A 13,509-nucleotide genomic window follows, 5' to 3' on the forward strand; every position below is an offset into this window, starting at 1 on the left:
CTCATTTTGCCTGACTGTCTTTGGAATTTCCATGCCTGTGGATTACCCATATGTACAAAATTAATTTAATTTTCTCCCATTAATCTGTCTCACGTCAATTTAATTCTTATTCCAGCTAGAAGGACCTTAAAGGACCAATAAAATTCTTCCTTCCTGACAATGGTGTAGGAGAGAAAAAATAATTTTCCCTCTACCCTTCTAGGTTCTTGGCTGAGACTACTCTGTAATGAAAAGATTAATAGGAAAAAAACAAACAGAAGTTTAATCACATGTATACCTTCTGTATACATAAGAGATACCTAGGAAACCTGAATAACTCCTTTAAGTGGCCCAAGCCACCACCTTAAACATCTCTAAAGACAAAAGATAATGTTGGGGGGTGGGTAAGCCACTTATGGGAGGCTATTGGGAAAAGACCGTAAACAAAGATTGGGTTGCTATGCAAATTTAAGTCTTTGCTTTCTCCATTGGTAAATTTCTAGAGATTTAGTTATCCTCCTCTTCCTGCTACAGAGAAGGAAAAACCTGGATAGATGGAGATTTCTCTTATAAACATAAATGTTCCTTAAGAAAGGGTAATTTCTCCATTTTCAAAGCTTTTCCTGTGTCTGTCATTTTTAAAAAAATAATCATCCTAAGTAGGATATACACACTTTCTGCTGTATTTAGGAGATACAGGAATAAATAAGTCAGGGGGACAAAAGGTACAGCATAGGGAATATAGTTAATGATGTTGTAATGGTGTTGTATGGTGACAAATGGTATGTAGCACACAGTGGTAAGCATAATGATCAATCACTGTATTATACACCTGAAACTAAGATAGCATTATAGCTACATGTCAGTTAAAGAAATTTAAATAAATAAATAAATAAATAAATAAATAAATAAATAAATGTTCTAAATCAAGCCAATGAAATATTAAATATGATCTATCTTTCTAACTTGGGAAAAAAAACACTCAAAAAACAAAACAAACAAACGGGAAAAATAAAAGCCTAAAATAATCCTTATGCCGAAGAAGCATATTTTTGGGGTGACAAATTCCACTCCCTTTCAATGGCCATTTCACAGGTTTAGGAAAGGTGAGTATGGTTTGTGGAGCTCTGATTCAAATCATGTGGTCTGACTTCAAAGCATAGATGTTTAATATTCTTTTGAGCTCTTTTCTCACACATATTCTGTATTTCACACCAAAAAAAGCTTTGCTGTGTGTTAAAACCTCAGTTTTAACAATGAAACGTTGCTGCATAATTATTGTCCCTTATTACGTCATATCCTGCCACTCAAGCACATTCAATGTTCCTTTCTTGCTCTGATTGTTGAGGAAAGTTGCCTGTTTTTTCATTGGAATGAACACTGATTTTTGGCTAATCTACAGGCTCTGCTCAGGTGGAGGTAAACTCAGCCATTCAGATTCCTTTTTTGGAACTTGAACTGAGAGCTATAGAAAAAGTATGCAGGAAGTGCCAAACTCTTAACTAAAAAGCCAAGTTAGAGAAAGGGCTGGCAGCTCTAATGGTGTATGCAAGATGATTATGTGGAGAAAGCCACGTGAGAGAGAATAGTGAAAAGAATAAATGAAAAAGAACGTGCAGCCTCCAGGAGACAGGGAAAGAATGAAAGCAAGAGCAAGACTGGGAGCAGGAGAGGTGAGAGAGGATGCCTGAGCTCTACAGCAAAGTCCTTTCCAGGTCTGGTTCAAGTTCTAAGTACTCAGAAACACATATCCTTGTATCAGTCCCTTATTCCCTTGTTAAAAAGAAAACCACAGGCCCCAAAGGGCATCACTTAGGCCAAGTCACTATACTGGGGCTTACTACCTAACTAATTGCAATTTCAATCTCCCCCAGAAATGTGAATCTTAACTGGTTAGTCAAGAACTTCCTAATAAGCACGGGTGAGGTGGTCTGTCACCTGGGCCCTCCACATTCCCCAAAGACAGATTATTCACCTAGTAAAACCTCCTGCCCTTAACCCTAAGGAAAGGTGACCTTACCTGGAATAATCCTTTCTTTTCATTTGCTAACAACTTTCTTGTTCCATCCTCCTTCCTAGAAAAACCTTCCATTTTGTACAATTCCTTGGAGCCCTCTTCTAATTTCTAGATGCGATGCTGCCAAATTCATGAATTGCTTAATAAAGCCCATTAGATCTTCATAATCAACCAACCAAGTAGTTGGTTGAATTTTTGTTCTTTGACACGCTAAAGTCATTTAAGAAATTTGGTTTTTATTATGTAAAGAACTCTATTTGAAAGAGCGACAGCTGAGCTGAACTGAATTTCCCAGAGATCATCAATTTCATATTTATGTTGCACTTAGCGCATCAGTGAAAACTTTTCACCATTTTGTTTCCATATAGCTTACACAAACTAGCATATTCTTGTCCTGAAGAGAGCCTGGGGACATGATGGAAAATTATTGTTAAGATAAGACAGTCTGTCACCACCGGCTCTGTGGACTTAGCTTTTCTCTTCCCTGAGCTTTGCCTGGGCTCCTTCTTGCAGGCTTACCACCAGTATACATTCCACTGTGTACAAGTTTAAGTCTAAATTAGTTGGTTAAAAAAAAAATTTTCTCAGCAACAACTCGACTATTTGCTGTTGTATCTTAAAGCTCTTTGTATCTATCAGTATCTGGAAGTTTCAAGTACCCACCTAACACTTTGTACTTTCCTTTTCATTCCTTACCATTCTCTGTTAATTTTTTCCTTCTAATTCTCCCACAATTCAAATAACATTCCAGGCTCTTACTATGAGTCCATTTATTTCTTATCCAAGCTATAAAACAGTCTTTTTTTTTTCTTTATTTGTCCTATGTGTCACGAAACATTTCCTAATATTATTCATTAAGAATCTTGTCCATTTAAATATGCTGAATGTTTCAACAAGTTCAGGTAACTCTATATGAGTGAGACAAATCTGGAAAGAAGTTAGTTCCTTAAAGGAATTTGAAAAGAGTACACATCGTTGCAACATAGAGAACCACAAAAATAGACAGGACATTACAAACCAAATTATACAGAAGTTTTTACAAACGTCTTAAAATTAAATTTTTATCACATAGAACAGTCATTTCATGCATTCCTGTCTATTCTAACATATGTGAAAGATTAGATATTCTATTGCTTTATATTTCATCCAATTACTAATCACACAAAGTGTGACTATGCAGATTGAATTAGCTGAGGGATGAGTGCTTGAGCTTCATTCTTCATCTCAGCCTTCATCTTTTATTCAGAATCTAAAATATGTACTGCTTGTAGTTCACTTTCCTGAAAGTGGATTTCTGAAAACTGATCAACAAATGGCAACCACGTACGTTTTCAGATTTCAGATATAAAAAAGAATGGTATCTAAATTTTATTAAATTGTATTCATAGAAACTCTGTAATAGGTATGACATGTACCAGCATGGTGCAAAATTGCCTCTATTTATTTCATTTTGAACAAAACAAATTTAGCTATGAATCCCCTATTTTTACTAATGTGAAAAATTTGTTTTGTTTTAACCATACATATCTCAATTTTCTTAATTTCCAAAAAGAGATTTCCAAAAAAGCAACTCCAAAAGCAATTCTTCTCATAGGGAAGCAGGGAATTAGATATACAGCAGGGAGAAAGGGAATCCTTAACCTCTTTTTCTACTTTTCTCTGTGGTAGATTATATTATTTGTTCAAATATATTTGCTGCACCTCCCTTGGGGTCCCTCTTTGATACCCAGGGACAAGAGTCTATTTTCCCTCCACATTGACATCAAGTTTTGCTATATTGCTAGCTTCGGCTAATAGAATGAGCTGATAAAAAACAAATAAGCAACAGCTAAACAGATTTTTATGAGCTTTATGGGAAGTTTATGAATTTTATGGTTCTATGCTTTTTTTTTCATTTTCTCTAAGAGATGACTCTCATGTCCCACATGAGGGTTATTCTTTTGAACCCTTTATTGTGGATTCACAATAAAGAAGAAATGGAGCACCAACAGAGATGACCCACAAAGGTGACTGAAAATAAACCCTTTCTTGATAAAAACCCTGAAGAGTTTGGGGGTAGTTTGCTCTCAAACATAACTTAGGCAGAAATAAATAATACACTCTCTACTTATATACTTTCTTCCCTCAAAGATATATTATCTTCACTGCATCCATATTATTACATTATATAACACTTGGACCCTTGAACTGCATTCCTTCTGTCTCTCTGGAGCTCTATTCTTTTTTTCTTTTTTTCCTATGCACTTCATTGCAGGATATGAAGTAATTTGGGGGGATGCTTTCTGGAAATTTACTGATGGTAAGCAGCAGCATAAACAAAATTAAATACCAATCAATTTGAAATATGTTACAGCTTGAAGTAAATTCTTGTTTGGCAATATAGTAATAACAAAAGGATTTTTAGGAATTTATTGTCACAAACTGACTACAGTTAGAGAAAAACAAGTTCTTCTCTAACTAGGTTGAATTTTCACATGGAAATTAAAATGAGCACTTACATACAAACTTTAGAACTGAAATCATTATGTTACTTTTGTTTTATCTAGTTCATATATTGTTTTAAGATTTTATTTATTTTTTTGAGAGAGAGAGCACAAGCAGACAGAGCAGCAAGCAGAGGGAGAGGGAGAAGCAGACTCCCTGCTGAACAGGGAGCCCGATGTGGGGTTCGATCCCTGGACCCTGAGATCATGACCTGAGCTGAAGGCAGATACTTAACCGACTGAGCCATCCAGGCGCCCCATCTAGTTGTTACTTTTATTAATAGTGTAATTCTTTCTTTTTTTATGAGAATAATTATTGGGAAGTAGTGGTAACAGTGGGACCTTGAAGGTCAGGTCACGGCTGAGGGTTATTTGACATTCTCGGGAGATCGTCACAGGACTCTTAGTCATAGCTTGCATTATTAACAGACAGACATCTTGAGCAAATGATTTTCCTTATCAGACAAAATATATTAACTAAGAAAATAGGGAAAGCTACATTTTTCTGTCATCTGTGCTTAGGCATTGCTTTTTGTAATTATTGCTACTTATTGATATTTTTAAAATGTAATGTCTCAGAAGAAAAATAAAACAAGTTGAATTCCTAGCTTTTTCTTTCTAGATATCTAGAATCAGATATTCTATTAGATGGCATGGTGAGATTACTTAGAACCTTCACTTTCATTAATGTGTTTTTTCCCTAATCTTATTTAGTTTGTCTAACTCCTGTGAGAATCCGGAATCTCTAAATCATAAATAAAGAGGTCAATTCTTTTGCTTTTCGTTGATGAGTATAGGATTTGTTATACATCTACCTCTGTGAAATAAGTCCCATGGAAGTGACACGTCTGTTTAAAAAGTATCATACAATCTTAGGTCACAATAATTTATCTGTATCATCGAGCATAAGGAAAGTAACATGCCCACTTTACTTTGCCATATTTTGCTCTCATATCTGGACGAAATTTTAGAGAGCAATTGTCAAAGCAGAGTGTGTTCAGAGTAGTGAGATAAAACTTAGTTTTTAAGGCATACACATTTATATATCTTAAAAATACATATGTCTAAAAAATATTGATGCAACCTAGGATATTTACTTTTCAGAGGAGAAACTCAAAGTGTGGAGAGTCTTAGTACCTATTATCTTAAAGTATTAAGGAGATGATTGTGTAGAAATGACAGTAAATTTCATCTATATTGTTCCAGAGAGAATAATTAGGTGGATGAAGATCTTGAGGACACATATTTTTAGCTTAAAATTAGGATAACTTTTCTGCTAGTTGCAGTTTAAAAAGATAGGATGAGCCATTCTGTGATAAGGAGTGTGCCCAATCCTGGAATAGAGGAGGGAAAGTAATATGTGGAAGCTGTTCTAAAGACATCCTGACGTCGGATGAGAGAACGGGACTAAAAGACCTGGAGAGTTGCCTCCAGTATTAAAACCCTTGTCCTTCTTACTCCCTGATTAATAGTAAGGACAATGTAGCTACACATATAAAAACAATAATATAAATAACAAGCATAACAGCAATAATTAGTGTTTACTTAAGGCTTACTTGGTGCCAGACATTATTCTCCATGTGTCATATTTAAGAAACCATCATGAAATGGGTAATATTATTTTCCCATTTGGAGATAAAGATAAATGGGTCATTTACTTGTGCAAATTCAAAGAGCTAATAAATGAAAGTGGGATTTGAATCCAGATAGTTTGGATTCTGAGCATACAGTCTTAACTGTTAGGTCACACTACCTCTCTGTTTTAGACATTATGTTACCTTTCTTATATGTTTCCATAGCCATAATAGTAACTACTTATTGTCCTTCTTAGTAAAATAGAAAAAAATTTTCTTAAAGCCATATCTAGCAATTTCTAAACTATATATAATCTGGAAATAGAGAAATTCTACCTCTATTATGCAAAAAATAAATACACAATGCTTTGTGCATCAGTAGATATTTACAATGATACCAAATGCAATATTTTTATAAAAATGTAAAATTAAAAACAATTTAAAAAATCAATCAACATAGATGAATACATTGTGGTAATCATTTGATAGAATATTAGTTGTAAAAGTAGGTATTCATGAATATTTGTGAACATGTCCAGAACTCAAAAATAAATCAGTAAGTAAAAAACGTGGGGTGCCCAGCTGGCTCAGTCAGTAGAGCATGTGACTCTTGGTCTTGGTCTTGTACGTTCAAATTCCACATTGGGTGTAGAGATTACTTAAAAATAAAATCGTAAAAAATGCAAAATCAAGAACATCATTTACCTAACTTTGGAAACACACAAAGTAATACTGTATATTAAGTAAAGGACATGCATTTATGTTAGTCAGTTGTTCTGGAAAGGAAAGAAGAAAAATACAACTGGGAAAGGCTATAAAAAATAGTGCAGCCTTCAGTTTTTGTAATATTTTATATCTTTTATATAAAAATACTGCATAATGCCATATTTTATATAACATACTGTGCAGCAAAATGTAAATACTTATATATAAAATACAGAGAAAATATGAAAATGTTAGCATTTATTAATTGTAGAGGATCCTTATTTGGATTTTTGATATTTTATTTCTTGTGGTTTTCCTTGATTGTGAATATTTAAGTTAAAAATCAGTTAGAACATGTAACAACAAAAGACTGGAGAGAGAACATTTCCACTATTCATTGTCTTCAAAATGTTTAATTTTTGAAATTCTAAAATCTGCCTAAATGAAAGCAAAAAGTATGGCATCAAGGCAACATTAAAAAAAAGAATAAGTTCTTGAAACATTCTTCTATTTGGCCATTTTTATCACAATGTGACTAAAAGAGTAGGGAGTCCTTTAGTTTTTATAAAATGAGGCTGTTCTCTTTTATAATTTTCAAAGTCAATGTACATGAAAGGCAAAAATGTTTCCTGGCTAACTTCACTACCAGTTTCATAGAATTGATACCTGGTAAGTGCTAATGTAATAACTACATAGAACTAATAAAAGCACTCCTCTTCTAAATGTACTGATTCTTCTTTTTAATATCCTTTCTCACAAAGGAGGTGACAAGCCTTGGCAGGATGTGTGAATTTGAGCAGAGCACTCTCTTTGGCTGTCTGTCCCATGCACACAGGGCAACAAATGCCTTTAGAATTTTACTCTCAGAGGGGGTTTCTTTTTTGCCTCCATTTTGCTTTTATCGTGAGGAAAATGAATAAAGTTCTTTTGGGGTACAGCTACTTTACTCTTTATAGACAGAAGCATCAACTTAGTTGAATGTGAACTGTGTGACTAATAAATTGAAAGCTGAAATAGCATTCTTGATATGTAATCTTGATACCACTTTAAGTCTTGCAACATCAAGTATAAATCTTGCAACAAATATAATGCAGCACAAGAAAAAGCACATAATCTCTTGATAGACCCTGTCCTCAGAGAGCCTGGCTGATGAGATAATGTGATCTTGCCCTGAATATCAGAGCACAAGAGAATAGCCAACCATCCTCATTCTTTGATTGTAACCTCAGCTCTCCACACAAAGATCAGGTAACTTGAGGAAGACCCAGGTCCTTAGACTTAGACTCTTCACTCCTTCTTTCAGATAAGAACAGAATTTCGTTTTGAGAAGGTTTGGGTTTCTGCAAAGCAGATAATAGCATAGCTGACTTAACCTATTACAACTTTCTCCGATTTATTGGACTTCTCGGCAGTTAAATTGTATATTTATCCCAGATTTCTCAACCTTTCCACAATTGCATTTGGGGACAGATAATTCTTTGTTGCAGAGGGCTTTCCTATGCATTGTAGCAGCATCGCTGGCCTTTATATATCAGATGCCAGTAGCAAAGTCCCCCTTAACGATGACAACTAAAAATATCTCCAGGCATTTTCTTAAGACAGTGAGGCAGGAGGGCGGGGGAGAGGGAGACAGAGAATCTTAAGTAGTGTGCATGCCCAATGTAGAGCCCAACACAGGGCTTGATCTCCTGACCTGAGCTGCAATCACGAGTTGGATGCTGAACCCACTGAGCCACCCAGGTGCCCCTCCAGACATATCTAATATCCCCTAGAGGGCAAGATCTACTTCAAATTAGAACCATTGTTCTACCATGACCCCAATTCCTAATCACATTTTGGTGTTCTACCTAGCTGCCTGGTCCTACACTGACTAATGGCATGTCCCACATTCTTCCTCTGAAATTCTACTCTCTGAGGTTTGGGCCTGCTAGATGGCTTCTCTGCAAAGTTCCTTTAGATATAGAAAGAGGTATTCTTTCAATTGATTTTCATTTCAAATAAACTATCAGTAAAATAAAATAACCAATTAAATAAAAGTATCTATTAATTATAAAAAGTAGGAAAAATATAGAAAAGACCAAACTCAAATAAAACATTACTCATATATATTGCCCAACTATAGGCATTACAAAAATTATTCTATATATTCTCAGTCTTAGATAGCTCTATACACATGCATGGACATTATATGTTTCTGTTTTCAAAATGAGATTACATTGTGTCTATCCATATGTAGTCTGTTTTTAATCATTTAACATCTTTTTTCACGGTATATAGTCTACATTATTTTAATAGTTCCATGCCACTTAATTACAAATATTTCATTATTTAGTAAACCAACATCCTGTCGTTAGAAAGCTTCAACTTTTAAGTGAATGTAAAAGATCAGAATTCCACAGGAAATGTGGAAAGCCTGTAGTCCCTGACACCATATTGATATCAATTATGTATTTTATGTCAAAGGAATTAGGACTGTTTTCCCCATGAAGTCAGCCAGGTTGTTGCCACAGATCCATGGACCTCTATATTTTATTAGGCAAATGGCTACATCTTTCAGTAGTACTATGACGCTAGGAGATTTATCTATCAGGAACTAAGATTCGTCTCTTGGAATGTGACAGGATGGAATTTAAAACTATGGAGATGCTTATCTGATAATATTTTTTCTAGTTATTATAGTATCAGAAAAAGTTACAAAGGCAGAACAGGGTTGTTGAGTTTTAGGTAGAGAAGAAAATATACAAAAGTTTGGTAAATCTATTTAAAAATAAGACTCAGACCAGAGTCCAAGTTCATCTGAATAAAAGTTAGTCTAACTGCTATATGTAATGTGTACACAGGTGCATTAGAATGTATCTGTATTGTATTAGAGTCTAAAAATTATGTTTATGACAATGTATCATCAGAAAGTTTTAAGTGGTACCAGGTAATGGGTTAAAAAGAAATTGAGTATACTTTGTTATTTTTATTTTATCCTGATCACTTAAATTGCTAAGTATCTTATATGAAATAACTATATGGGTAATAATTTTTCATTCAAAATATTTATCTTATTTAAAATAAAAATATTTTTATTTTTATCTTTTTGTTAAGTATATATTTGTGTTTTCACTAATCGTTTCTAAAAGAAACAAAAAATACCATACTGCTCAGTGTCATTTGGAATTCTGAAGAAAAATGGCTCACTAATGTGGATTTATGATTATGTATCTCCCTTTGTCTAATGATATAAGACATAGCTACAAAAGCCAAGAAATTGTTGGCAGGCAGAATTTGACTAGATTTTTTGTAAGAATCATAAAAATATTGCTAACAGATAAACTTTGAGAAATTTAAAAAGTTATTTCTCGTAAGTGTATATATCTTTTTTTATTTAAATTCAATTAGCCAACATATAGTACATCATTAGTTTTTGATGTAGTGTTCAGTGATTCATTAGCTACGTATAACACCCAGTGCTCATCACATCACATGCCCTCCTTAAAGTTTATATATTTTTATTAAAAGATCTCTACTTACAAGTTTCTCAGGAAACTTTCAAAGTGTAAAATAAAACAGCATGTAAATACACAACATGGACATATTTACTGAGTATTAACCATATGACAAACTCTGTTCTAGGATCTAAGGAAACACTAAAGAACAAGACAGGTAAAACCCTTGTCTTCTTGAAAGCTTCATTTTAGAGCAATAAACTGAATGTTACTATGATGCAATGATGATTATAGGGAGCAAAAGAAAGTCTCACCTTATAAAATATCTCCTTTTAAAGCTGCTCAGAAAAAAGTTATTCCAAGAGCTTCATGTAAAATTCTATTTCTTTAATTTATGCAAATTGTTAGTTTATCTTGTGGAGGTTTTCACTAATTTCAATATCTGAAATGTAAAAGCAAATTTTTATTCATTTCACATCTTGATTAATTTCTTAAAACTTTTAGAATGGAATTTTATGATTAAAATTATATTTTAATATCAGTGTTTAACCAATTAAATTTTACTGCTTATGATAATACCCATGTGCTAACTCCCTCAAAGATACTTTTAAAAGTTTTTTCCTCAGTTTTACAGGCAAAACATACAAAAATTTAATTTGCAGTCCATTGAGTAACAATGAAGTTGAATGTTCATTCTTATTAAACATTTTCATTTTTTCTTTTGTGAAGTGTTATTTATATTCTTTGTTCATTTTTTACATTTTTGTTGTGCATATTTTTTTATTTATAAGAGTTCTCATTTAGTATCCTAGATTTTCCCTTTTAAAAAGCTTAAAGTTGAGGTAAAAGGTAAGCTGATGTTTATTTTTAATTATTAAAACATGTTCCAAATTTCCAAAATTTGGCCCAAGAAAACAAAATGTTAGTTATTATTTGTTAAATGAATATATGCCCATTATGTGCATGTGTATACATACATGTACACATTTATATATACATACATATACATGTTTAAGGATAAAATGCAATATTTCCTCTATTATTATACCAAGGTGTACTAAAACAAGGAAATTTGTATGATTAATATAATAACAACGGTAATAATAGTGACGATGATGGTATTAATAAAAATTATTGAGCACCTATATATATACACCTAGTATTCTGCTATACCTTTTACAAATAATTATTTTAATCCTTAATCCTCTAAAGTAGCCATTGTTACTATTTTAAATTTGAAGGAATATGAGCATTGGTAAGCTTAATTCAACTGACCAGAGTTTAGCACTTACAGGCAATAAGTAACCAAGTAAAGTTTAAAAAACCAAATCTGTAGTAATCCCTCATCTGTGATCCTTCCAGTGGGCACTTCTGTATTGACATCCACCATGCAAGTGATTAGAAGGCAGAGTAAATGACATTCTGATTTCCATCAAGAAGGCTTTGTCTCATCATTAAAAAACTCACTTTACATTATTGCCTCTTTTATGTCTCATCTTCCTAATGCAAAGACCAAAAAAGTTTGGGGAAAAAGCAGTGTTTGGTTGGAGTATTTTTTTGAATGGGAGAAAATTGGAATAGAATCAAAATTTTCAAAAATAGTGAGGAAAACTGTGATACTCTGAATACTATCTTCCTTCAGATTCTATGAAAATGATTTATTTCTGGCTCATGGAGACCATGGGGCTATTCGTGGTTAATTACTGCCCTCTGTTGACAACATGTTAAATGTCTTAATTTATGTTTAAGAGTATTTAAGGTCAGAATTAAAAGAAATTTCACCTATAAATCTCATCTACAAATATGAGTAATTAAATCTAAAAGAATTGAAGTGTTTTGCCTAACAGCCATAGCTGGTTAATGATTAAGAACAGAAAGACACCTCAGGTATCATGATCAGTATTTTGATCAGTCTTGTGTTGACTAAATTTAAAACAATATTTTTTCCCTGATGATATTTTCCATTTTCTGAGACTAAAAAACAAAATTTACCATAGTCAAAGAAATTTTTAAAGTTATTAAATCTTTTAAAAATAAAATGTTCAGGTGAAAAATAAATCGTACGGTACAGAAAAGTGAGAAGTAGAAAATAAACATCTTTCTCTCACTCTCCACCTGATTCCACTTTCAGAGGTGGTTACTATTAACTGTTTCTTTGTCATTCTGGAAATTATTTATATGTGCATATAATTTTTTTTCAAAATTGAATACTGTTCTCCAACTTTTTTAAAAAAAATTTAAAACCTATATCTTAGAGCTAATTTCATATTATCACATAAAGAGATAAGGTATTTTCTAATACCGTGGCCTACACTTTGAGAATTACAGGCAAGTTTAGAATGTCCTTAATTAGGTTTGCTGATAGTTCCTCTTAATTAATTTAAGTTGTGCATTTCTTCTGGGACTATTACATAAGTGAGGCTGTTCTGTTCTGGATTCATCAGGGGGCATGTGATTTTGGTTTGCCTCATTACTGATGATGGATAGTCACTTTGATCATTTAATCGAGGTATTGCCTGCAGACCTCTCCATTCTAAGCTACCCCATATTTCTGCTTTGTGCACAGAGAGGATTGGAGTGGCAGAAGTGCTCAGCTAAGATATAAAATCAAAATAATTACTTGGTCAAATCCTTTCTCTCACACAGAGGGAATGGAATAGCTCTCAGGATGTAAGTGTTATTTTCACAGCAGCACTGAGTATTGGTTTCCTGGTGTCTCATTTGATTCCAGCTCCCATTTCTGGAGGGACATGCAGATTAGTGGGGTATTGGCACAGTTGCACATGCACTGTGAGGAATGGTTTGGTATATTGAATAATTTAGATAAGTCTGAAATGTGTTAGTAAGTAGGTCTATATGTAACACTTGAAGCATAATAATAATACTTTCATTGGCAACTAGATGAACCAGAAGCGCTGACAGTTTTTTCTTAAAACATTTAGTAAGACTCTCATATTTTTAAAAATCATATCAAAATTTGTTACGTATATCGTTATTTTAAATTTTGATATTCATTAAAATTTTTCACTTTGCCCATATATTTTAATATATAATTTTCAATGCTCTAGAAGGAATAACTTCTTGAAAACATGAAATTTTTAAATGTTCAGATTTAATTATTTGCATTTGACAAAATGTTTCAAACCACATACACTTAAAGTAGAACAAAATTATATCAATAGCTTGACTATAACATAATTATTGATTTTGCTGAAATGAAGGCAAGAAAGATCAATGGTATGGAATAAATATATAAATGCTTATGAATTACTTGTGTATTTAGTTTGTTATTCATCCAAAGCATCACTGGCCAATTA

Source organism: Ursus americanus, chromosome 1 (assembly GCF_024610735.1).
Source record: "Ursus americanus isolate L20-20 chromosome 1, mUrsAme1.1.p, whole genome shotgun sequence".
In the NCBI taxonomy this organism is placed as follows: Eukaryota; Metazoa; Chordata; class Mammalia; order Carnivora; family Ursidae; genus Ursus; species Ursus americanus.